General features: G+C 60.6%; 2 non-coding genes across 2 annotated transcripts; both read right to left on the bottom strand.

Moving 5' to 3' along the window:
• Positions 1-451: 451 nt before the first annotated feature.
• Positions 452-570, bottom strand: LOC127602954 (5S ribosomal RNA). Its single transcript, XR_007962985.1, has one exon. It is a non-coding gene; the product is annotated as a 5S ribosomal RNA (ribosomal RNA).
• A 480-nt stretch (positions 571-1050) lies between these two features.
• LOC127602870 (5S ribosomal RNA) lies at positions 1051-1169 on the bottom strand. Its single transcript, XR_007962914.1, has one exon. It is a non-coding gene; the product is annotated as a 5S ribosomal RNA (ribosomal RNA).
• Between the last annotated feature and the right edge of the window lie 23109 nt (positions 1170-24278).

The following is a 24278-nucleotide window of genomic DNA, read 5'->3' on the forward strand; positions in this document are numbered from 1 at the left end:
TAGCAGACAAGGCACTTGCGGGTCGGGGATGGAGTAGTGGGGTGATTTTTTTTTTCATTTAATGACCTCCTCCCGAGAGCACGAAGGAGGGGCCCGCTCCCGTGGTGGTTGGAGCGCGCAGCCTGTCAGGCTCGCATACGGTCCTCTGCGAGCACGCAGATGCGGTATTTGATGTTTGTTGCAAAAGTGGGCTTTTCCAGTGGAGGTGCAAAGGCATCCAGCAGGCGGAAATCCCAAGCTGCTTCATGTCCAAGTGCTATCATGACCGATCCCCGTGCAGACGGCTCCCTCTGTTGGACATTAATTTTATTCCAAAGAGACGTTGATCTGTCAAATCAACGTGAAGGAAACGATTTCAAACCACAGGATAAGTGAAAGTTGAATGACGAATGAATGCCAAAATTTTTGGAAAGAGCAGTGAATCGTGTTGAGAATTGGAGGTGGGTGCAAAAGCTTACAGCACCTGGTATTCCCAGGCGGTCTCCCATCCAAGTACTAACCAGGCCCCACCCTGCTTAGCTTCCGAGATCGGACGAGATCGGGCGTTCTCAGGGTAGTATGGCCGTAAGCGAGGGAAAACGCGAAAATTGTCCTCTTTATAGCAGACAGGGCACTTGTGGGTCGGGGGTGGAGTAGTGGGGTGATTTTTTTTTCATTTAATAAACCTCCTCTGGAGTGCACAAAGGAGGGACCCGCTCCCGTGGTGGTTTGAGTGCGCAGCCTGTCAGGCTCGCATACGGTCCTCTGCGAGCACGCAGATGCGGTATTTGATGTTTGTTGCAAAAGTGGGCTTTTCCAGTGTAGGTGCAAAGGCATCCAGCAGGCGGAAATCCCAAGCTGTTTCATGTCCAAGTGCTATCATGACCGATCCCCGTGCAGACGGCTCCCTCTGTTGGACATTAATTTTATTCCAAAGAGACGTTGATCTGTCAAATCAACGTGAAGGAAACGATTTCAAACCACAGGATAAGTGAAAGTTGAATGACGAATGAATGCCAAAATTTTTGGAAAGAGCAGTGAATCGTGTTGAGAATTGGAGGTGGGTGCAAAAGCTTACAGCACCTGGTATTCCCAGGCGGTCTCCCATCCAAGTACTAAGCAGGCCCGACCCTGCTTAGCTTCCGAGATCGGACGAGATCGGGGGTTCTCAGGGTAGTATGGCCGTAAGCGAGGGAAAACGTGAAAATTGTCCCCTTTATAGCAGACAAGGCACTTGCGGGTCGGGGATGGAGTAGTGGGGTGATTTTTTTTTTCATTTAATGACCTCCTCCCGAGAGCACGAAGGAGGGGCCCGCTCCCGTGGTGGTTGGAGCGCGCAGCCTGTCAGGCTCGCATACGGTCCTCTGCGAGCACGCAGATGCGGTATTTGATGTTTGTTGCAAAAGTGGGCTTTTCCAGTGGAGGTGCAAAGGCATCCAGCAGGCAGAAATCCCAAGCTGCTTCATGTCCAAGTGCTATCATGACCGATCCCCGTGCAGACGGCTCCCTCTGTTGGACATTAATTTTATTCCAAAGAGACGTTGATCTGTCAAATCAACGTGACCTGCTGCCCGCCGCAATCGCCGCCGGGCCGGCCCGCACCCCGCCATTGAGACTGAACGGGGATTATTATTTTTTTAACTCGGCCGCCGGGCGGGGGCGGGCATCGCCCCCGGTACCTCCAGCCGCTACTATTTCCGCGGGACGCGTTCCAACACTATTAACCCCGGCCAAGAGGCCTCTTCCCCAGCCACACTCGGCCACCGGGCCGGCCCGCACCCTGCATTTGAGACTGAACGGGGATTATTTATTTTTTTAACTTGGCCGCCGGGCCGGGGCGGGCATCGCCCCCGGTACCTCCAGCCGCTACTATTTCCGCGGGCCGCGTTCCAACACTATTCACCCCGGCCAAGAGGCCTCTTCCCCGGCCACACTCGTCCGCCGGGCCGGCCCGCACCCCGCCATTGAGACTGCACGGGAATTATTATTTTTTTTATCTCTCAAACTGTCCAAGAGGCCTGCTGCCCGCCGCACTCGCCGCCGGGCCGGCCCGCACCCCGCCATTGAGACTGAACGGGGATTATTATTTTTTTAACTCGGCCGCCGGGCGGGGGCGGGCATCGCCCCCGGTACCTCCAGCCGCTACTATTTCCGCGGGACGCGTTCCAACACTATTAACCCCGGCCAAGAGGCCTCTTCCCCAGCCACACTCGGCCACCGGGCCGGCCCGCACCCTGCATTTGAGACTGAACGGGGATTATTTATTTTTTTAACTTGGCCGCCGGGCCGGGGCGGGCATCGCCCCCGGTACCTCCAGCCGCTACTATTTCCGCGGGCCGCGTTCCAACACTATTCACCCCGGCCAAGAGGCCTCTTCCCCGGCCACACTCGTCCGCCGGGCCGGCCCGCACCCCGCCATTGAGACTGCACGGGAATTATTATTTTTTTTATCTCTCAAACTGTCCAAGAGGCCTGCTGCCCGCCGCACTCGCCGCCGGGCCGGCCCGCACCCCGCCATTGACTCTGCATGGGAATTATTATTTTTTTATCTCTCAACCTGTCCAAGAGGCCTGCTGCCCGCCGCAATCGCTGCCGGGCCGGCCCGCACCCTGCCATTGAGACTGAACGGGGATTATTTATTTTTTTAACTTGGCCGCCGGGCCGGGGCGGGCATCGCCCCCGGTACCTCCAGCCGCTACTATTTCCGCGGGCCGTGTTCCAACACTATTCACCCCGGCCAAGAGGCCTATTCCCCGGCCCGCACCCCGCCATTGAGACTGCATGGGAATTATTATTTTTTTATCTCTCAACCTGTCCAAGAGGCCTGCTGCCCGCCGCAATCGCCGCCGGGCCGGCCCGCACCCTGCCATTGAGACTGAACGGGGATTATTTATTTTTTTAACTTGGCCGCCGGGCCGGGGCGGGCATCGCCCCCGGTACCTCCAGCCGCTACTATTTCCGCGGGCCGCGTTCCAACACTATTCACCCCGGCCAAGAGGCCTATTCCCCGGCCCGCACCCCGCCATTGAGACTGCACGGGAATTATTATTTTTTTATCTCTCAACCTGTCCAAGAGGCCGGCTGCCCGCCGCACTCGCCGCCGGGCAGGCCCGCACCCCTCCATTGAGACTGCACGGGAATTATTATTTTTTTATCTCTCAACCTGTCCAAGAGGCCTGCTGCCCGCCGCACTCGCCGCCGGGCCGGCCCGCACCCCGCCATTGAGACTGCATGGGAATTATTATTTTTTTATCTCTCAACCTGTCCAAGAGGCCTGCTGCCCGCCGCAATCGCCGCCGGGCCGGCCCGCACCCCGCCATTGAGACTGAACGGGGATTATTATTTTTTTTAACTCGGCCGCCGGGCCGCGGCGGGCTTCGCCCCCGGTACCTCCAGCCGCTACTATTTCCGCGGGCCGCGTTCCAACGCTATTAACCCCGGCCAAGAGGCCTCTTCCCCGGCCACACTCGGCCACCGGGCCGGCCGGCACCCTGCCATTGAGACTGCATGGGAATTATTATTTTTTTATCTCTCAACCTGTCCAAGAGGCCTGCTGCCCGCCGCACTCGCCGCCGGGCAGGCCCGCACCCCGCCATTGAGACTGCACGGGAATTATTATTTTTTTATCTCTCAGCCTGTCCAAAAGGCCTGCTGCCCGCCGCACTCGCCGCCTGGCCGGCCCGCACCCCGCCATTGAGACTGCACGGGGATTATTATTTTTTTATCTCTCAACCTGTCCAAGAGGCCTGCTGCCCGCCGCAATCGCCGCCGGGCCGGCCCGCACCCTGCCATTGAGACTGAACGGGGATTATTTATTTTTTTAACTTGGCTGCCGGCCCGGGGCGGGCATCGCCGCCGGTAACTCCAGCCGCTACTATTTCCGCGGGCCGCGTTCCAACATATTCACCCCGGCCAAGAGGCCTCTTCCCCGGCCACACTCGTCCGCCGGGCCGGCCCGCACCCCGCCATTGAGACTGCACGGGAATTATTATTTTTATATCTCTCAACCTGTCCAAGAGGCCTGCTGCCCGCCGCAATCGCCGCCGGGCCGGCCCGCACCCTGCCATTGAGACTGAACGGGGATTATTTATTTTTTTAACTTGGCCGCCGGGCCGGGGCGGGCATCGCCCCCGGTACCTCCAGCCGCTACTATTTCCGCGGGCCGTGTTCCAACACTATTCACCCCGGCCAAGAGGCCTATTCCCCGGCCCGCACCCCGCCATTGAGACTGCATGGGAATTATTATTTTTTTATCTCTCAACCTGTCCAAGAGGCCTGCTGCCCGCCGCAATCGCCGCCGGGCCGGCTCGCACCCTGCCATTGAGACTGAACGGGGATTATTTATTTTTTTAACTTGGCCGCCGGGCCGGGGCGGGCATCGCCCCCGGTACCTCCAGCCGCTACTATTTCCGCGGGCCGTGTTCCAACACTATTCACCCCGGCCAAGAGGCCTATTCCCCGGCCCGCACCCCGCCATTGAGACTGCACGGGAATTATTATTTTTTTATCTCTCAACCTGTCCAAGAGGCCTGCTGTCCGCCGCACTCGCCGCCGGGCCGGCCCGCACCCCGCCATTGAGACTGAACGGGGATTATTATTTTTTTTAACTCGGCCTCCGGGCCGGGGCGGGCTTCGCCCCCGGTACCTCCAGCCGCTTCTATTTACGCGCGCCGCGTTCCAACATATTCACCCCGGCCAAGAGGCCTATTCCCCGGCCCGCACCCCGCCATTGAGACTGCATGGGAATTATTATTTTTTTATCTCTCAACCTGTCCAAGAGGCCTGCTGCCCGCCGCAATCGCCGCCGGGCCGGCCCGCACCCTGCCATTGAGACTGCATGGGAATTATTATTTTTTTATCTCTCAACCTGTCCAAGAGGCCTGCTGCCCGCCGCACTCGCCGCCGGGCAGGCCCGCACCCCGCCATTGAGACTGCACGGGAATTATTATTTTTTTATCTCTCAGCCTGTCCAAAAGGCCTGCTGCCCGCCGCACTCGCCGCCTGGCCGGCCCGCACCCCGCCATTGAGACTGCACGGGGATTATTATTTTTTTATCTCTCAACCTGTCCAAGAGGCCTGCTGCCCGCCGCAATCGCCGCCGGGCCGGCCCGCACCCTGCCATTGAGACTGAACGGGATTATTTATTTTTTTAACTTGGCCGCCGGCCCGGGGCGGGCATCGCCCCCGGTACCTCCAGCCGCTACTATTTCCGCGGGCCGTGTTCCAACACTATTCACCCCGGCCAAGAGGCCTCTTCCCCGGCCACACTCGTCCGCCGGGCCGGCCCGCACCCCGCCATTGAGACTGCACGGGAATTATTATTTTTTTATCTCTCAACCTGTCCAAGAGGCCTGCTGCCCGCCGCAATCGCCGCCGGGCCGGCCCGCACCCTGCCATTGAGACTGAACGGGGATTATTTATTTTTTTAACTTGGCTGCCGGCCCGGGGCGGGCATCGCCGCCGGTAACTCCAGCCGCTACTATTTCCGCGGGCCGCGTTCCAACATATTCACCCCGGCCAAGAGGCCTCTTCCCCGGCCACACTCGTCCGCCGGGCCGGCCCGCACCCCGCCATTGAGACTGCACGGGAATTATTATTTTTATATCTCTCAACCTGTCCAAGAGGCCTGCTGCCCGCCGCAATCGCCGCCGGGCCGGCCCGCACCCTGCCATTGAGACTGAACGGGGATTATTTATTTTTTTAACTTGGCCGCCGGGCCGGGGCGGGCATCGCCCCCGGTACCTCCAGCCGCTACTATTTCCGCGGGCCGTGTTCCAACACTATTCACCCCGGCCAAGAGGCCTATTCCCCGGCCCGCACCCCGCCATTGAGACTGCATGGGAATTATTATTTTTTTATCTCTCAACCTGTCCAAGAGGCCTGCTGCCCGCCGCAATCGCCGCCGGGCCGGCCCGCACCCTGCCATTGAGACTGAACGGGGATTATTTATTTTTTTAACTTGGCCGCCGGGCCGGGGCGGGCATCGCCCCCGGTACCTCCAGCCGCTACTATTTCCGCGGGCCGTGTTCCAACACTATTCACCCCGGCCAAGAGGCCTATTCCCCGGCCCGCACCCCGCCATTGAGACTGCACGGGAATTATTATTTTTTTATCTCTCAACCTGTCCAAGAGGCCTGCTGCCCGCCGCACTCGCCGCCGGGCCGGCCCGCACCCCGCCATTGAGACTGAACGGGGATTATTATTTTTTTTAACTCGGCCTCCGGGCCGGGGCGGGCTTCGCCCCCGGTACCTCCAGCCGCTTCTATTTACGCGCGCCGCGTTCCAACATATTCACCCCGGCCAAGAGGCCTATTCCCCGGCCCGCACCCCGCCATTGAGACTGCATGGGAATTATTATTTTTTTATCTCTCAACCTGTCCAAGAGGCCTGCTGCCCGCCGCAATCGCCGCCGGGCCGGCCCGCACCCTGCCATTGAGACTGAACGGGAATTATTATTTTTTTATCTCTCAACCTGTCCAAGAGTCCTGCTGCCCGCCGCACTCGCCGCCGGGCCGGCCCGCACCCTGCCATTGAGACTGAACGGGGATTATTTATTTTTTTAACTTGGCCGCCGGCCCGGGGCGGGCATCGCCCCCGGTACCTCCAGCCGCTACTATTTCCGCGGGCCGTGTTCCAACACTATTCACCCCGGCCAAGAGGCCTATTCCCCGGCCCGCACCCCGCCATTGAGACTGCACGGGAATTATTATTTTTTTATCTCTCAACCTGTCCAAGAGGCCTGCTGCCCGCCGCAATCGCCGCCGGGCCGGCCCGCACCCTGCCATTGAGACTGAACGGGGATTATTTATTTTTTTAACTTGGCCGCCGGCCCGGGGCGGGCATCGCCCCCGGTACCTCCAGCCGCTACTAGTTCCGCGGGCCGTGTTCCAACACTATTCACCCCGGCCAAGAGGCCTATTCCCCGGCCCGCACCCCGCCATTGAGACTGCACGGGAATTATTATTTTTTTATCTCTCAACCTGTCCAAGAGGCCTGCTGCCCGCCGCACTCGCCGCCGGGCCGGCCCGCACCCCGCCATTAAGACTGAACGGGGATTATTATTTTTTTAACTCGGCCTCCGGGCCGGGGCGTGCTTCGCCCCCGGTACCTCCAGCCGCTTCTATTTACGCGCGCCGCGTTCCAACATATTCACCCCGGCCAAGAGGCCTATTCCCCGGCCCGCACCCCGCCATTGAGACTGCATGGGAATTATTATTTTTTTATCTCTCAACCTGTCCAAGAGGCCTGCTGCCCGCCGCAATCGCCGCCGGGCCGGCCCGCACCCTGCCATTGAGACTGAACGGGAATTATTATTTTTTTATCTCTCAACCTGTCCAAGAGGCCTGCTGCCCGCCGCACTCGCCGTCGGGCCGGCCCGCACCCTGCCATTGAGACTGAACGGGGATTATTTATTTTTTTAACTTGGCCGCCGGCCCGGGGCGGGCATCGCCCCCGGTACCTCCAGCCGCTACTATTTCCGCGGGCCGTGTTCCAACACTATTCACCCCGGCCAAGAGGCCTATTCCCCGGCCCGCACCCCGCCATTGAGACTGCACGGGAATTATTATTTTTTTATCTCTCAACCTGTCCAAGAGGCCTGCTGCCCGCCGCACTCGCCGCCGGGCCGGCCCGCACCCCGCCATTAATACTGAACGGGGATTATTATTTTTTTAACTCGGCCTCCGGGCCGGGGCGGGCTTCGCCCCCGGTACCTCCAGCCGCTTCTATTTACGCGCGCCGCGTTCCAACATATTCACCCCGGCCAAGAGGCCTATTCCCCGGCCCGCACCCCGCCATTGAGACTGCATGGGAATTATTATTTTTTTATCTCTCAACCTGTCCAAGAGGCCTGCTGCCCGCCGCACTCGCCGCCGGGCCGGCCCGCACCCCGCCATTGAGACTGAACGGGGCTTATTATTTTTTTTAACTCGGCCTCCGGGCCGGGGCGGGCTTCGCCCCCGGTACTTCCAGCCGCTTCTATTTACGCGCGCCGCGTTCCAACATATTCACCCCGGCCAAGAGGCCTATTCCCCGGCCCGCACCCCGCCATTGAGACTGCATGGGAATTATTATTTTTTTATCTCTCAACCTGTCCAAGAGGCCTGCTGCCCGCCGCAATCGCCGCCGGGCCGGCCCGCACCCTGCCATTGAGACTGAACGGGATTATTTATTTTTTTAACTTGGCCGCCGGGCCGGGGCGGGCATCGCCCCCGGTACCTCCAGCCGCTACTATTTCCGCGGGCCGTGTTCCAACACTATTCACCCCGGCCAAGAGGCCTATTCCCCGGCCCGCACCCCGCCATTGAGACTGCACGGGAATTATTATTTTTTTATCTCTCAACCTGTCCAAGAGGCCTGCTGCCCGCCGCAATCGCCGCCGGGCCGGCCCGCACCCTGCCATTGAGACTGAACGGGAATTATTATTTTTTTATCTCTCAACCTGTCCAAGAGGCCTGCTGCCCGCCGCACTCGCCGCCGGGCCGGCCCGCACCCTGCCATTGAGACTGAACGGGGATTATTTATTTTTTTAACTTGGCCGCCGGGCCGGGGCGGGCATCGCCCCCGGTCCCTCCAGCCGCTACTATTTCCGCGGGCCGTGTTCCAACACTATTCACCCCGGCCAAGAGGCCTATTCCCCGGCCCGCACCCCGCCATTGAGACTGCACGGGAATTATTATTTTTTTTATCTCTCAACCTGTCCAAGAGGCCTGCTGCCCGCCGCACTCGCCGCCGGGCCGGCCCGCACCCCGCCATTAAGACTGAACGGGGATTATTATTTTTTTAACTCGGCCTCCGGGCCGGGGCGTGCTTCGCCCCCGGTACCTCCAGCCGCTTCTATTTACGCGCGCCGCGTTCCAACATATTCACCCCGGCCAAGAGGCCTATTCCCCGGCCCGCACCCCGCCATTCAGACTGCATGGGAATTATTATTTTTTTATCTCTCAACCTGTCCAAGAGGCCTGCTGCCCGCCGCAATCGCCGCCGGGCCGGCCCGCACCCTGCCATTGAGACTGAACGGGAATTATTATTTTTTTTATCTCTCAACCTGTCCAAAAGGCCTGCTGCCCGCCGCACTCGCCGCCGGGCCGGCCCGCACCCTGCCATTGAGACTGAACGGGGATTATTTATTTTTTTAACTTGGCCGCCGGGCCGGGGCGGGCATCGCCCCCGGTCCCTCCAGCCGCTACTATTTCCGCGGGCCGTGTTCCAACACTATTCACCCCGGCCAAGAGGCCTATTCCCCGGCCCGCACCCCGCCATTGAGACTGCATGGGAATTATTATTTTTTTATCTCTCAACCTGTCCAAGAGGCCTGCTGCCCGCCGCAATCGCCGCCGGGCCGGCCCGCACCCTGCCATTGAGACTGAACGGGGATTATTTATTTTTTTAACTTGGCCGCCGGGCCGGGGCGGGCATCGCCCCCGGTACCTCCAGCCGCTACTATTTCCGCGGGCCGTGTTCCAACACTATTCACCCCGGCCAAGAGGCCTATTCCCCGGCCCGCACCCCGCCATTGAGACTGCACGGGAATTATTATTTTTTTATCTCTCAACCTGTCCAAGAGGCCTGCTGCCCGCCGCACGCCGCCGGGCCGGCCCGCACCCCGCCATTGAGACTGAACGGGGATTATTATTTTTTTTAACTCGGCCTCCGGGCCGGGGCGGGCTTCGCCCCCGGTACCTCCAGCCGCTTCTATTTACGCGCGCCGCGTTCCAACATATTCACCCCGGCCAAGAGGCCTATTCCCCGGCCCGCACCCCGCCATTGAGACTGCATGGGAATTATTATTTTTTTATCTCTCAACCTGTCCAAGAGGCCTGCTGCCCGCCGCACTCGCCGCCGGGCCGGCCCGCACCCCGCCATTGAGACTGAACGGGGATTATTATTTTTTTTAACTCGGCCTCCGGGCCGGGGCGGGCTTCGCCCCCGGTACTTCCAGCCGCTTCTATTTACGCGCGCCGCGTTCCAACATATTCACCCCGGCCAAGAGGCCTATTCCCCGGCCCGCACCCCGCCATTGAGACTGCATGGGAATTATTATTTTTTTATCTCTCAACCTGTCCAAGAGGCCTGCTGCCCGCCGCAATCGCCGCCGGGCCGGCCCGCACCCTGCCATTGAGACTGAACGGGATTATTTATTTTTTTAACTTGGCCGCCGGGCCGGGGCGGGCATCGCCCCCGGTACCTCCAGCCGCTACTATTTCCGCGGGCCGTGTTCCAACACTATTCACCCCGGCCAAGAGGCCTATTCCCCGGCCCGCACCCCGCCATTGAGACTGCACGGGAATTATTATTTTTTTATCTCTCAACCTGTCCAAGAGGCCTGCTGCCCGCCGCAATCGCCGCCGGGCCGGCCCGCACCCTGCCATTGAGACTGAACGGGGATTATTTATTTTTTTAACTTGGCCGCCGGGCCGGGGCGGGCATCGCCCCCGGTCCCTCCAGCCGCTACTATTTCCGCGGGCCGTGTTCCAACACTATTCACCCCGGCCAAGAGGCCTATTCCCCGGCCCGCACCCCGCCATTGAGACTGCACGGGAATTATTATTTTTTTTATCTCTCAACCTGTCCAAGAGGCCTGCTGCCCGCCGCACTCGCCGCCGGGCCGGCCCGCACCCCGCCATTAAGACTGAACGGGGATTATTATTTTTTTAACTCGGCCTCCGGGCCGGGGCGTGCTTCGCCCCCGGTACCTCCAGCCGCTTCTATTTACGCGCGCCGCGTTCCAACATATTCACCCCGGCCAAGAGGCCTATTCCCCGGCCCGCACCCCGCCATTCAGACTGCATGGGAATTATTATTTTTTTATCTCTCAACCTGTCCAAGAGGCCTGCTGCCCGCCGCAATCGCCGCCGGGCCGGCCCGCACCCTGCCATTGAGACTGAACGGGAATTATTATTTTTTTTATCTCTCAACCTGTCCAAAAGGCCTGCTGCCCGCCGCACTCGCCGCCGGGCCGGCCCGCACCCTGCCATTGAGACTGAACGGGGATTATTTATTTTTTTAACTTGGCCGCCGGGCCGGGGCGGGCATCGCCCCCGGTACCTCCAGCCGCTTCTATTTACGCGCGCCGCGTTCCAACATATTCACCCCGGCCAAGAGGCCTATTCCCCGGCCCGCACCCCGCCATTGAGACTGCATGGGAATTATTATTTTTTTATCTCTCAACCTGTCCAAGAGGCCTGCTGCCCGCCGCACTCGCCGCCGGGCCGGCCCGCACCCCGCCATTGAGACTGAACGGGGATTATTATTTTTTTTAACTCGGCCTACGGGCCGGGGCGGGCTTCGCCCCCGGTACTTCCAGCCGCTTCTATTTACGCGCGCCGCGTTCCAACATATTCACCCCGGCCAAGAGGCCTATTCCCCGGCCCGCACCCCGCCATTGAGACTGCATGGGAATTATTAATTTTTTATCTCTCAACCTGTCCAAGAGGCCTGCTGCCCGCCGCAATCGCCGCCGGGCCGGCCCGCACCCTGCCATTGAGACTGAACGGGATTATTATTTTTTTTAACTCGGCCTCCGGGCCGGGGCGGGCTTCGCCCCCGGTACTTCCAGCCGCTTCTATTTACGCGCGCCGCGTTCCAACATATTCACCCCGGCCAAGAGGCCTATTCCCCGGCCCGCACCCTGCCATTGAGACTGAACGGGATTATTTATTTTTTTAACTTGGCCGCCGGGCCGGGGCGGGCATCGCCCCCGGTACCTCCAGCCGCTACTATTTCCGCGGGCCGTGTTCCAACACTATTCACCCCGGCCAAGAGGCCTATTCCCCGGCCCGCACCCCGCCATTGAGACTGCACGGGAATTATTATTTTTTTATCTCTCAACCTGTCCAAGAGGCCTGCTGCCCGCCGCACTCGCCGCCGGGCCGGCCCGCACCCCGCCATTGAGACTGAACGGGGATTATTATTTTTTTTAACTCGGCCTCCGGGCCGGGGCGGGCTTCGCCCCCGGTACCTCCAGCCGCTTCTATTTACGCGCGCCGCGTTCCAACATATTCACCCCGGCCAAGAGGCCTATTCCCCGGCCCGCACCCCGCCATTGAGACTGCACGGGAATTATTATTTTTTTATCTCTCAACCTGTCCAAGAGGCCTGCTGCCCGCCGCAATCGCCGCCGGGCCGGCCCGCACCCTGCCATTGAGACTGAACGGGAATTATTATTTTTTTATTTCTCAACCTGTCCAAGAGGCCTGCTGCCCGCCGCACTCGCCGCCGGGCCGGCCCGCACCCCGCCATTGAGACTGAACGGGGATTATTATTTTTTTTAACTCGGCCTCCGGGCCGGGGCGGGCTTCGCCCCCGGTACCTCCAGCCGCTTCTATTTACGCGCGCCGCGTTCCAACATATTCACCCCGGCCAAGAGGCCTCTTCCCCGGCCACACTCGTCCGCCGGGCCGGCCCGCACCCCGCCATTGAGACTGCACGGGAATTATTATTTTTTTATCTCTCAACCTGTCCAAGAGGCCTGCTGCCCGCCGCACTCGCCGCCGGGCCGGCCCGCACCCCGCCATTAAGACTGAACGGGGATTATTATTTTTTTAACTCGGCCTCCGGGCCGGGGCGTGCTTCGCCCCCGGTACCTCCAGCCGCTTCTATTTACGCGCGCCGCGTTCCAACATATTCATCCCGGCCAAGAGGCCTCTTCCCCGGCCACACTCGTCCGCCGGGCCGGACTCCAGCCGCTACTATTTCCGCGGGCCGTGTTCCAACACTATTCACCCCGGCCAAGAGGCCTATTCCCCGGCCCGCACCCCGCCATTGAGACTGCACGGGAATTATTATTTTTTTATCTCTCAACCTGTCCAAGAGGCCTGCTGCCCGCCGCACTCGCCGCCGGGCCGGCCCGCACCCCGCCATTGAGACTGAACGGGGATTATTATTTTTTTTAACTCGGCCTCCGGGCCGGGGCGGGCTTCGCCCCCGGTACCTCCAGCCGCTTCTATTTACGCGCGCCGCGTTCCAACATATTCACCCCGGCCAAGAGGCCTATTCCCCGGCCCGCACCCCGCCATTGAGACTGCACGGGAATTATTATTTTTTTATCTCTCAACCTGTCCAAGAGGCCTGCTGCCCGCCGCAATCGCCGCCGGGCCGGCCCGCACCCTGCCATTGAGACTGAACGGGAATTATTATTTTTTTATTTCTCAACCTGTCCAAGAGGCCTGCTGCCCGCCGCACTCGCCGCCGGGCCGGCCCGCACCCCGCCATTGAGACTGAACGGGGATTATTATTTTTTTTAACTCGGCCTCCGGGCCGGGGCGGGCTTCGCCCCCGGTACCTCCAGCCGCTTCTATTTACGCGCGCCGCGTTCCAACATATTCACCCCGGCCAAGAGGCCTATTCCCCGGCCCGCACCCCGCCATTGAGACTGCATGGGAATTATTATTTTTTTATCTCTCAACCTGTCCAAGAGGCCTGCTGCCCGCCGCACTCGCCGCCGGGCCGGCCCGCACCCCGCCATTGAGACTGAACGGGGATTATTATTTTTTTTAACTCGGCCTACGGGCCGGGGCGGGCTTCGCCCCCGGTACTTCCAGCCGCTTCTATTTACGCGCGCCGCGTTCCAACATATTCACCCCGGCCAAGAGGCCTATTCCCCGGCCCGCACCCCGCCATTGAGACTGCATGGGAATTATTAATTTTTTATCTCTCAACCTGTCCAAGAGGCCTGCTGCCCGCCGCAATCGCCGCCGGGCCGGCCCGCACCCTGCCATTGAGACTGAACGGGATTATTATTTTTTTTAACTCGGCCTCCGGGCCGGGGCGGGCTTCGCCCCCGGTACTTCCAGCCGCTTCTATTTACGCGCGCCGCGTTCCAACATATTCACCCCGGCCAAGAGGCCTATTCCCCGGCCCGCACCCTGCCATTGAGACTGAACGGGATTATTTATTTTTTTAACTTGGCCGCCGGGCCGGGGCGGGCATCGCCCCCGGTACCTCCAGCCGCTACTATTTCCGCGGGCCGTGTTCCAACACTATTCACCCCGGCCAAGAGGCCTATTCCCCGGCCCGCACCCCGCCATTGAGACTGCACGGGAATTATTATTTTTTTATCTCTCAACCTGTCCAAGAGGCCTGCTGCCCGCCGCACTCGCCGCCGGGCCGGCCCGCACCCCGCCATTGAGACTGAACGGGGATTATTATTTTTTTTAACTCGGCCTCCGGGCCGGGGCGGGCTTCGCCCCCGGTACCTCCAGCCGCTTCTATTTACGCGCGCCGCGTTCCAACATATTCACCCCGGCCAAGAGGCCTATTCCCCGGCCCGCACCCCGCCATTGAGACTGCACGGGAATTATTATTTTTTTATCTCTCAACCTGTCCAAGAGGCCTGCTGCCCGCCGCAATCGCCGCCGGGCCGGCCCGCACCCTGCCATTGAGACTGAACGGGAATTATTATTTTTTTATTTCTCAACCTGTCCAAGAGGCCTGCTGCCCGCCGCACTCGCCGCCGGGCCGGCCCGCACCCCGCCATTGAGACTGAACGGGGATTATTATTTTTTTTAACTCGGCCTCCGGGCCGGGGCGGGCTTCGCCCCCGGTACCTCCAGCCGCTTCTATTTACGCGCGCCGCGTTCCAACATATTCACCCCGGCCAAGAGGCCTCTTCCCCGGCCACACTCGTCCGCCGGGCCGGCCCGCACCCCGCCATTGAGACTGCACGGGAATTATTATTTTTTTATCTCTCAACCTGTCCAAGAGGCCTGCTGCCCGCCGCACTCGCCGCCGGGCCGGCCCGCACCCCGCCATTAAGACTGAACGGGGATTATTATTTTTTTAACTCGGCCTCCGGGCCGGGGCGTGCTTCGCCCCCGGTACCTCCAGCCGCTTCTATTTACGCGCGCCGCGTTCCAACATATTCATCCCGGCCAAGAGGCCTCTTCCCCGGCCACACTCGTCCGCCGGGCCGGACTCCAGCCGCTACTATTTCCGCGGGCCGTGTTCCAACACTATTCACCCCGGCCAAGAGGCCTATTCCCCGGCCCGCACCCCGCCATTGAGACTGCACGGGAATTATTATTTTTTTATCTCTCAACCTGTCCAAGAGGCCTGCTGCCCGCCGCACTCGCCGCCGGGCCGGCCCGCACCCCGCCATTGAGACTGAACGGGGATTATTATTTTTTTTAACTCGGCCTCCGGGCCGGGGCGGGCTTCGCCCCCGGTACCTCCAGCCGCTTCTATTTACGCGCGCCGCGTTCCAACATATTCACCCCGGCCAAGAGGCCTATTCCCCGGCCCGCACCCCGCCATTGAGACTGCACGGGAATTATTATTTTTTTATCTCTCAACCTGTCCAAGAGGCCTGCTGCCCGCCGCAATCGCCGCCGGGCCGGCCCGCACCCTGCCATTGAGACTGAACGGGAATTATTATTTTTTTATTTCTCAACCTGTCCAAGAGGCCTGCTGCCCGCCGCACTCGCCGCCGGGCCGGCCCGCACCCCGCCATTGAGACTGAACGGGGATTATTATTTTTTTTAACTCGGCCTCCGGGCCGGGGCGGGCTTCGCCCCCGGTACCTCCAGCCGCTTCTATTTACGCGCGCCGCGTTCCAACATATTCACCCCGGCCAAGAGGCCTCTTCCCCGGCCACACTCGTCCGCCGGGCCGGCCCGCACCCCGCCATTGAGACTGCACGGGAATTATTATTTTTTTATCTCTCAACCTGTCCAAGAGGCCTGCTGCCCGCCGCACTCGCCGCCGGGCCGGCCCGCACCCCGCCATTAAGACTGAACGGGGATTATTATTTTTTTAACTCGGCCTCCGGGCCGGGGCGTGCTTCGCCCCCGGTACCTCCAGCCGCTTCTATTTACGCGCGCCGCGTTCCAACATATTCATCCCGGCCAAGAGGCCTCTTCCCCGGCCACACTCGTCCGCCGGGCCGGACTCCAGCCGCTACTATTTCCGCGGGCCGTGTTCCAACACTATTCACCCCGGCCAAGAGGCCTATTCCCCGGCCCGCACCCCGCCATTGAGACTGCACGGGAATTATTATTTTTTTATCTCTCAACCTGTCCAAGAGGCCTGCTGCCCGCCGCACTCGCCGCCGGGCCGGCCCGCACCCCGCCATTGAGACTGAACGGGGATTATTATTTTTTTTAACTCGGCCTCCGGGCCGGGGCGGGCTTCGCCCCCGGTACCTCCAGCCGCTTCTATTTACGCGCGCCGCGTTCCAACATATTCACCCCGGCCAAGAGGCCTATTCCCCGGCCCGCACCCCGCCATTGAGACTGCATGGGAATTATTATTTTTTTATCTCTCAACCTGTCCAAGAGGCCTGCTGCCCGCCGCAATCGCCGCCGGGCCGGCCCGCACCCCGCCATTGAGACTGAACGGGGATTATTATTTTTTTTAACTCGGCCTCCGGGCCGGGGCGGGCTTCGCCCCCGGTACTTCCAGCCGCTTCTATTTACGCGCGCCGCGTTCCAACATATTCACCCCGGCCAAGAGGCCTATTCCCCGGCCCGCACCCCGCCATTGAGACTGCATGGGAATTATTATTTTTTTATCTCTCAACCTGTCCAAGAGGCCTGCTGCCCGCCGCAATCGCCGCCGGGCCGGCCCGCACCCTGCCATTGAGACTGAACGGGATTATTTATTTTTTTAACTTGGCCGCCGGGCCGGGGCGGGCATCGCCCCCGGTACCTCGAGCCGCTACTATTTCCGCGGGCCGTGTTCCAACACTATTCACCCCGGCCAAGAGGCCTATTCCCCGGCCCGCACCCCGCCATTGAGACTGCACGGGAATTATTATTTTTTTATCTCTCAACCTGTCCAAGAGGCCTGCTGCCCGCCGCAATCGCCGCCGGGCCGGCCCGCACCCTGCCATTGAGACTGAACGGGAATTATTATTTTTTTATCTCTCAACCTGTCCAAGAGGCCTGCTGCCCGCCGCACTCGCCGCCGGGCCGGCCCGCACCCTGCCATTGAGACTGAACGGGGATTATTTATTTTTTTAACTTGGCCGACGGGCCGGGGCGGGCATCGCCCCCGGTCCCTCCAGCCGCTACTATTTCCGCGGGCCGTGTTCCAACACTATTCACCCCGGCCAAGAGGCCTATTCCCCGGCCCGCACCCCGCCATTGAGACTGCACGGGAATTATTATTTTTTTTATCTCTCAACCTGTCCAAGAGGCCTGCTGCCCGCCGCACTCGCCGCCGGGCCGGCCCGCACCCCGCCATTAAGACTGAACGGGGATTATTATTTTTTTAACTCGGCCTCCGGGCCGGGGCGTGCTTCGCCCCCGGTACCTCCAGCCGCTTCTATTTACGCGCGCCGCGTTCCAACATATTCACCCCGGCCAAGAGGCCTATTCCCCGGCCCGCACCCCGCCATTCAGACTGCATGGGAATTATTATTTTTTTATCTCTCAACCTGTCCAAGAGGCCTGCTGCCCGCCGCAATCGCCGCCGGGCCGGCCCGCACCCTGCCATTGAGACTGAACGGGAATTATTATTTTTTTATCTCTCAACCTGTCCAAGAGGCCTGCTGCCCGCCGCAATCGCCGCCGGGCCGGCCCGCACCCTGCCATTGAGACTGAACGGGGATTATTTATTTTTTTAACTTGGCCGCCGGCCCGGGGCGGGCATCGCCCCCGGTACCTCCAGCCGCTACTATTTCCGCGGGCCGTGTTCCAACACTATTCACCCCGGCCAAGAGGCCTATTCCCCGGCCCGCACCCCGCCATTGAGACTGCACGGGAATTATTATTTTTTTATCTCTCAACCTGTCCAAGAGGCCTGCTGCCCGCCGCAATCGCCGCCGGGCCGGCCCGCACCCTGCCATTGAGACTGGACGGGGATTATTTATTTTTTCAACTTGGCCGCCGGCCCGGGGCGGGCATCGCCCCCGGTACCTCCAGCCGCTACTATTTCCGCGGGCCGTGTTCCAACACTATTCACCCCGGCCAAGAGGCCTATTCCCCGGCCCGCACCCCGCCATTGAGACTGCACGGGAATTATTATTTTTTTATCTCTCAACCTGTCCAAGAGGCCTGCTGCCCGCCGCACTCGCCGCCGGGCCGGCCCGCACCCCGCCATTAATACTGAACGGGGATTATTATTTTTTTAACTCGGCCTCCGGGCCGGGGCGGGCTTCGCTCCCGGTACCTCCAGCCGCTTCTATTTACGCGCGCCGCGTTCCAACATATTCACCCCGGCCAAGAGGCCTATTCCCCGGCCCGCACCCCGCCATGCATGGGAATTATTATTTTTTTATCTCTCAACCTGTCCAAGAGGCCTGCTGCCCGCCGCACTCGCCGCCGGGCCGGCCCGCACCCCGCCATTGAGACTGAACGGGGATTATTATTTTTTTTAACTCGGCCTACGGGCCGGGGCGGGCTTCGCCCCCGGTACTTCCAGCCGCTTCTATTTACGCGCGCCGCGTTCCAACATATTCACCCCGGCCAAGAGGCCTATTCCCCGGCCCGCACCCCGCCATTGAGACTGCATGGGAATTATTAATTTTTTATCTCTCAACCTGTCCAAGAGGCCTGCTGCCCGCCGCAATCGCCGCCGGGCCGGCCCGCACCCTGCCATTGAGACTGAACGGGATTATTATTTTTTTTAACTCGGCCTCCGGGCCGGGGCGGGCTTCGCCCCCGGTACTTCCAGCCGCTTCTATTTACGCGCGCCGCGTTCCAACATATTCACCCCGGCCAAGAGGCCTATTCCCCGGCCCGCACCCTGCCATTGAGACTGAACGGGATTATTTATTTTTTTAACTTGGCCGCCGGGCCGGGGCGGGCATCGCCCCCGGTACCTCCAGCAGCTACTATTTCCGCGGGCCGTGTTCCAACACTATTCACCCCGGCCAAGAGGCCTATTCCCCGGCCCGCACCCCGCCATTGAGACTGCACGGGAATTATTATTTTTTTATCTCTCAACCTGTCCAAGAGGCCTGCTGCCCGCCGCACTCGCCGTCGGGCCGGCCCGCACCCCGCCATTGAGACTGAACGGGGATTATTATTTTTTTTAACTCGGCCTCCGGGCCGGGGCGGGCTTCGCCCCCGGTACCTCCAGCCGCTTCTATTTACGCGCGCCGCGTTCCAACATATTCACCCCGGCCAAGAGGCCTATTCCCCGGCCCGCACCCCGCCATTGAGACTGCATGGGAATTATTATTTTTTTATCTCTCAACCTGTCCAAGAGGCCTGCTGCCCGCCGCAATCGCCGCCGGGCCGGCCCGCACCCTGCCATTGAGACTGAACGGGAATTATTATTTTTTTATTTCTCAACCTGTCCAAGAGGCCTGCTGCCCGCCGCACTCGCCGCCGGGCCGGCCCGCACCCCGCCATTGAGACTGAACGGGGATTATTATTTTTTTTAACTCGGCCTCCGGGCCGGGGCGGGCTTCGCCCCCGGTACCTCCAGCCGCTTCTATTTACGCGCGCCGCGTTCCAACATATTCACCCCGGCCAAGAGGCCTCTTCCCCGGCCACACTCGTCCGCCGGGCCGGCCCGCACCCCGCCATTGAGACTGCACGGGAATTATTATTTTTTTATCTCTCAACCTGTCCAAGAGGCCTGCTGCCCGCCGCACTCGCCGCCGGGCCGGCCCGCACCCCGCCATTAAGACTGAACGGGGATTATTATTTTTTTAACTCGGCCTCCGGGCCGGGGCGTGCTTCGCCCCCGGTACCTCCAGCCGCTTCTATTTACGCGCGCCGCGTTCCAACATATTCATCCCGGCCAAGAGGCCTCTTCCCCGGCCACACTCGTCCGCCGGGCCGGACTCCAGCCGCTACTATTTCCGCGGGCCGTGTTCCAACACTATTCACCCCGGCCAAGAGGCCTATTCCCCGGCCCGCACCCCGCCATTGAGACTGCACGGGAATTATTATTTTTTTATCTCTCAACCTGTCCAAGAGGCCTGCTGCCCGCCGCACTCGCCGCCGGGCCGGCCCGCACCCCGCCATTGAGACTGAACGGGGATTATTATTTTTTTTAACTCGGCCTCCGGGCCGGGGCGGGCTTCGCCCCCGGTACCTCCAGCCGCTTCTATTTACGCGCGCCGCGTTCCAACATATTCACCCCGGCCAAGAGGCCTATTCCCCGCCCGCACCCCGCCATTGAGACTGCATGGGAATTATTATTTTTTTATCTCTCAACCTGTCCAAGAGGCCTGCTGCCCGCCGCAATCGCCGCCGGGCCGGCCCGCACCCCGCCATTGAGACTGAACGGGGATTATTATTTTTTTTAACTCGGCCTCCGGGCCGGGGCGGGCTTCGCCCCCGGTACTTCCAGCCGCTTCTATTTACGCGCGCCGCGTTCCAACATATTCACCCCGGCCAAGAGGCCTATTCCCCGGCCCGCACCCCGCCATTGAGACTGCATGGGAATTATTATTTTTTTATCTCTCAACCTGTCCAAGAGGCCTGCTGCCCGCCGCAATCGCCGCCGGGCCGGCCCGCACCCTGCCATTGAGACTGAACGGGATTATTTATTTTTTTAACTTGGCCGCCGGGCCGGGGCGGGCATCGCCCCCGGTACCTCCAGCCGCTACTATTTCCGCGGGCCGTGTTCCAACACTATTCACCCCGGCCAAGAGGCCTATTCCCCGGCCCGCACCCCGCCATTGAGACTGCACGGGAATTATTATTTTTTTATCTCTCAACCTGTCCAAGAGGCCTGCTGCCCGCCGCAATCGCCGCCGGGCCGGCCCGCACCCTGCCATTGAGACTGAACGGGAATTATTATTTTTTTATCTCTCAACCTGTCCAAGAGGCCTGCTGCCCGCCGCACTCGCCGCCGGGCCGGCCCGCACCCTGCCATTGAGACTGAACGGGGATTATTTATTTTTTTAACTTGGCCGCCGGGCCGGGGCGGGCATCGCCCCCGGTCCCTCCAGCCGCTACTATTTCCGCGGGCCGTGTTCCAACACTATTCACCCCGGCCAAGAGGCCTATTCCCCGGCCCGCACCCCGCCATTGAGACTGCACGGGAATTATTATTTTTTTTATCTCTCAACCTGTCCAAGAGGCCTGCTGCCCGCCGCACTCGCCGCCGGGCCGGCCCGCACCCCGCCATTAAGACTGAACGGGGATTATTATTTTTTTAACTCGGCCTCCGGGCCGGGGCGTGCTTCGCCCCCGGTACCTCCAGCCGCTTCTATTTACGCGCGCCGCGTTCCAACATATTCACCCCGGCCAAGAGGCCTATTCCCCGGCCCGCACCCCGCCATTCAGACTGCATGGGAATTATTATTTTTTTATCTCTCAACCTGTCCAAGAGGCCTGCTGCCCGCCGCAATCGCCGCCGGGCCGGCCCGCACCCTGCCATTGAGACTGAACGGGAATTATTATTTTTTTTATCTCTCAACCTGTCCAAAAGGCCTGCTGCCCGCCGCACTCGCCGCCGGGCCGGCCCGCACCCTGCCATTGAGACTGAACGGGGATTATTTATTTTTTTAACTTGGCCGCCGGGCCGGGGCGGGCATCGCCCCCGGTCCCTCCAGCCGCTACTATTTCCGCGGGCCGTGTTCCAACACTATTCACCCCGGCCAAGAGGCCTATTCCCCGGCCCGCACCCCGCCATTGAGACTGCATGGGAATTATTATTTTTTTATCTCTCAACCTGTCCAAGAGGCCTGCTGCCCGCCGCAATCGCCGCCGGGCCGGCCCGCACCCTGCCATTGAGACTGAACGGGGATTATTTATTTTTTTAACTTGGCCGCCGGGCCGGGGCGGGCATCGCCCCCGGTACCTCCAGCCGCTACTATTTCCGCGGGCCGTGTTCCAACACTATTCACCCCGGCCAAGAGGCCTATTCCCCGGCCCGCACCCCGCCATTGAGACTGCACGGGAATTATTATTTTTTTATCTCTCAACCTGTCCAAGAGGCCTGCTGCCCGCCGCACTCGCCGCCGGGCCGGCCCGCACCCCGCCATTGAGACTGAACGGGGATTATTATTTTTTTTAACTCGGCCTCCGGGCCGGGGCGGGCTTCGCCCCCGGTACCTCCAGCCGCTTCTATTTACGCGCGCCGCGTTCCAACATATTCACCCCGGCCAAGAGGCCTATTCCCCGGCCCGCACCCCGCCATTGAGACTGCATGGGAATTATTATTTTTTTATCTCTCAACCTGTCCAAGAGGCCTGCTGCCCGCCGCAATCGCCGCCGGGCCGGCCCGCACCCTGCCATTGAGACTGAACGGGAATTATTATTTTTTTATCTCTCAACCTGTCCAAGAGGCCTGCTGCCCGCCGCAATCGCCGCCGGGCCGGCCCGCACCCTGCCATTGAGACTGAACGGGGATTATTTATTTTTTTAACTTGGCCGCCGGCCCGGGGCGGGCATCGCCCCCGGTACCTCCAGCCGCTACTATTTCCGCGGGCCGTGTTCCAACACTATTCACCCCGGCCAAGAGGCCTATTCCCCGGCCCGCACCCCGCCATTGAGACTGCACGGGAATTATTATTTTTTTATCTCTCAACCTGTCCAAGAGGCCTGCTGCCCGCCGCAATCGCCGCCGGGCCGGCCCGCACCCTGCCATTGAGACTGGACGGGGATTATTTATTTTTTCAACTTGGCCGCCGGCCCGGGGCGGGCATCGCCCCCGGTACCTCCAGCCGCTACTATTTCCGCGGGCCGTGTTCCAACACTATTCACCCCGGCCAAGAGGCCTATTCCCCGGCCCGCACCCCGCCATTGAGACTGCACGGGAATTATTATTTTTTTATCTCTCAACCTGTCCAAGAGGCCTGCTGCCCGCCGCACTCGCCGCCGGGCCGGCCCGCACCCCGCCATTAATACTGAACGGTGATTATTATTTTTTTAACTCGGCCTCCGGGCCGGGGCGGGCTTCGCCCCCGGTACCTCCAGCCGCTTCTATTTACGCGCGCCGCGTTCCAACATATTCACCCCGGCCAAGAGGCCTATTCCCCGGCCCGCACCCCGCCATTGAGACTGCATGGGAATTATTATTTTTTTATCTCTCAACCTGTCCAAGAGGCCTGCTGCCCGCCGCACTCGCCGCCGGGCCGGCCCGCACCCCGCCATTGAGACTGAACGGGGATTATTATTTTTTTTAACTCGGCCTACGGGCCGGGGCGGGCTTCGCCCCCGGTACTTCCAGCCGCTTCTATTTACGCGCGCCGCGTTCCAACATATTCACCCCGGCCAAGAGGCCTATTCCCCGGCCCGCACCCCGCCATTGAGACTGCATGGGAATTATTAATTTTTTATCTCTCAACCTGTCCAAGAGGCCTGCTGCCCGCCGCAATCGCCGCCGGGCCGGCCCGCACCCTGCCATTGAGACTGAACGGGATTATTATTTTTTTTAACTCGGCCTCCGGGCCGGGGCGGGCTTCGCCCCCGGTACTTCCAGCCGCTTCTATTTACGCGCGCCGCGTTCCAACATATTCACCCCGGCCAAGAGGCCTATTCCCCGGCCCGCACCCTGCCATTGAGACTGAACGGGATTATTTATTTTTTTAACTTGGCCGCCGGGCCGGGGCGGGCATCGCCCCCGGTACCTCCAGCCGCTACTATTTCCGCGGGCCGTGTTCCAACACTATTCACCCCGGCCAAGAGGCCTATTCCCCGGCCCGCACCCCGCCATTGAGACTGCACGGGAATTATTATTTTTTTATCTCTCAACCTGTCCAAGAGGCCTGCTGCCCGCCGCACTCGCCGCCGGGCCGGCCCGCACCCCGCCATTGAGACTGAACGGGGATTATTATTTTTTTTAACTCGGCCTCCGGGCCGGGGCGGGCTTCGCCCCCGGTACCTCCAGCCGCTTCTATTTACGCGCGCCGCGTTCCAACATATTCACCCCGGCCAAGAGGCCTCTTCCCCGGCCACACTCGTCCGCCGGGCCGGCCCGCACCCCGCCATTGAGACTGCACGGGAATTATTATTTTTTTATCTCTCAACCTGTCCAAGAGGCCTGCTGCCCGCCGCACTCGCCGCCGGGCCGGCCCGCACCCCGCCATTAAGACTGAACGGGGATTATTATTTTTTTAACTCGGCCTCCGGGCCGGGGCGTGCTTCGCCCCCGGTACCTCCAGCCGCTTCTATTTACGCGCGCCGCGTTCCAACATATTCATCCCGGCCAAGAGGCCTCTTCCCCGGCCACACTCGTCCGCCGGGCCGGACTCCAGCCGCTACTATTTCCGCGGGCCGTGTTCGAACACTATTCACCCCGGCCAAGAGGCCTATTCCCCGGCCCGCACCCCGCCATTGAGACTGCACGGGAATTATTATTTTTTTATCTCTCAACCTGTCCAAGAGGCCTGCTGCCCGCCGCACTCGCCGCCGGGCCGGCCCGCACCCCGCCATTGAGACTGAACGGGGATTATT

This window comes from Hippocampus zosterae, chromosome 6 (assembly GCF_025434085.1).
Source record: "Hippocampus zosterae strain Florida chromosome 6, ASM2543408v3, whole genome shotgun sequence".
Taxonomy (NCBI): Eukaryota; Metazoa; Chordata; class Actinopteri; order Syngnathiformes; family Syngnathidae; genus Hippocampus; species Hippocampus zosterae.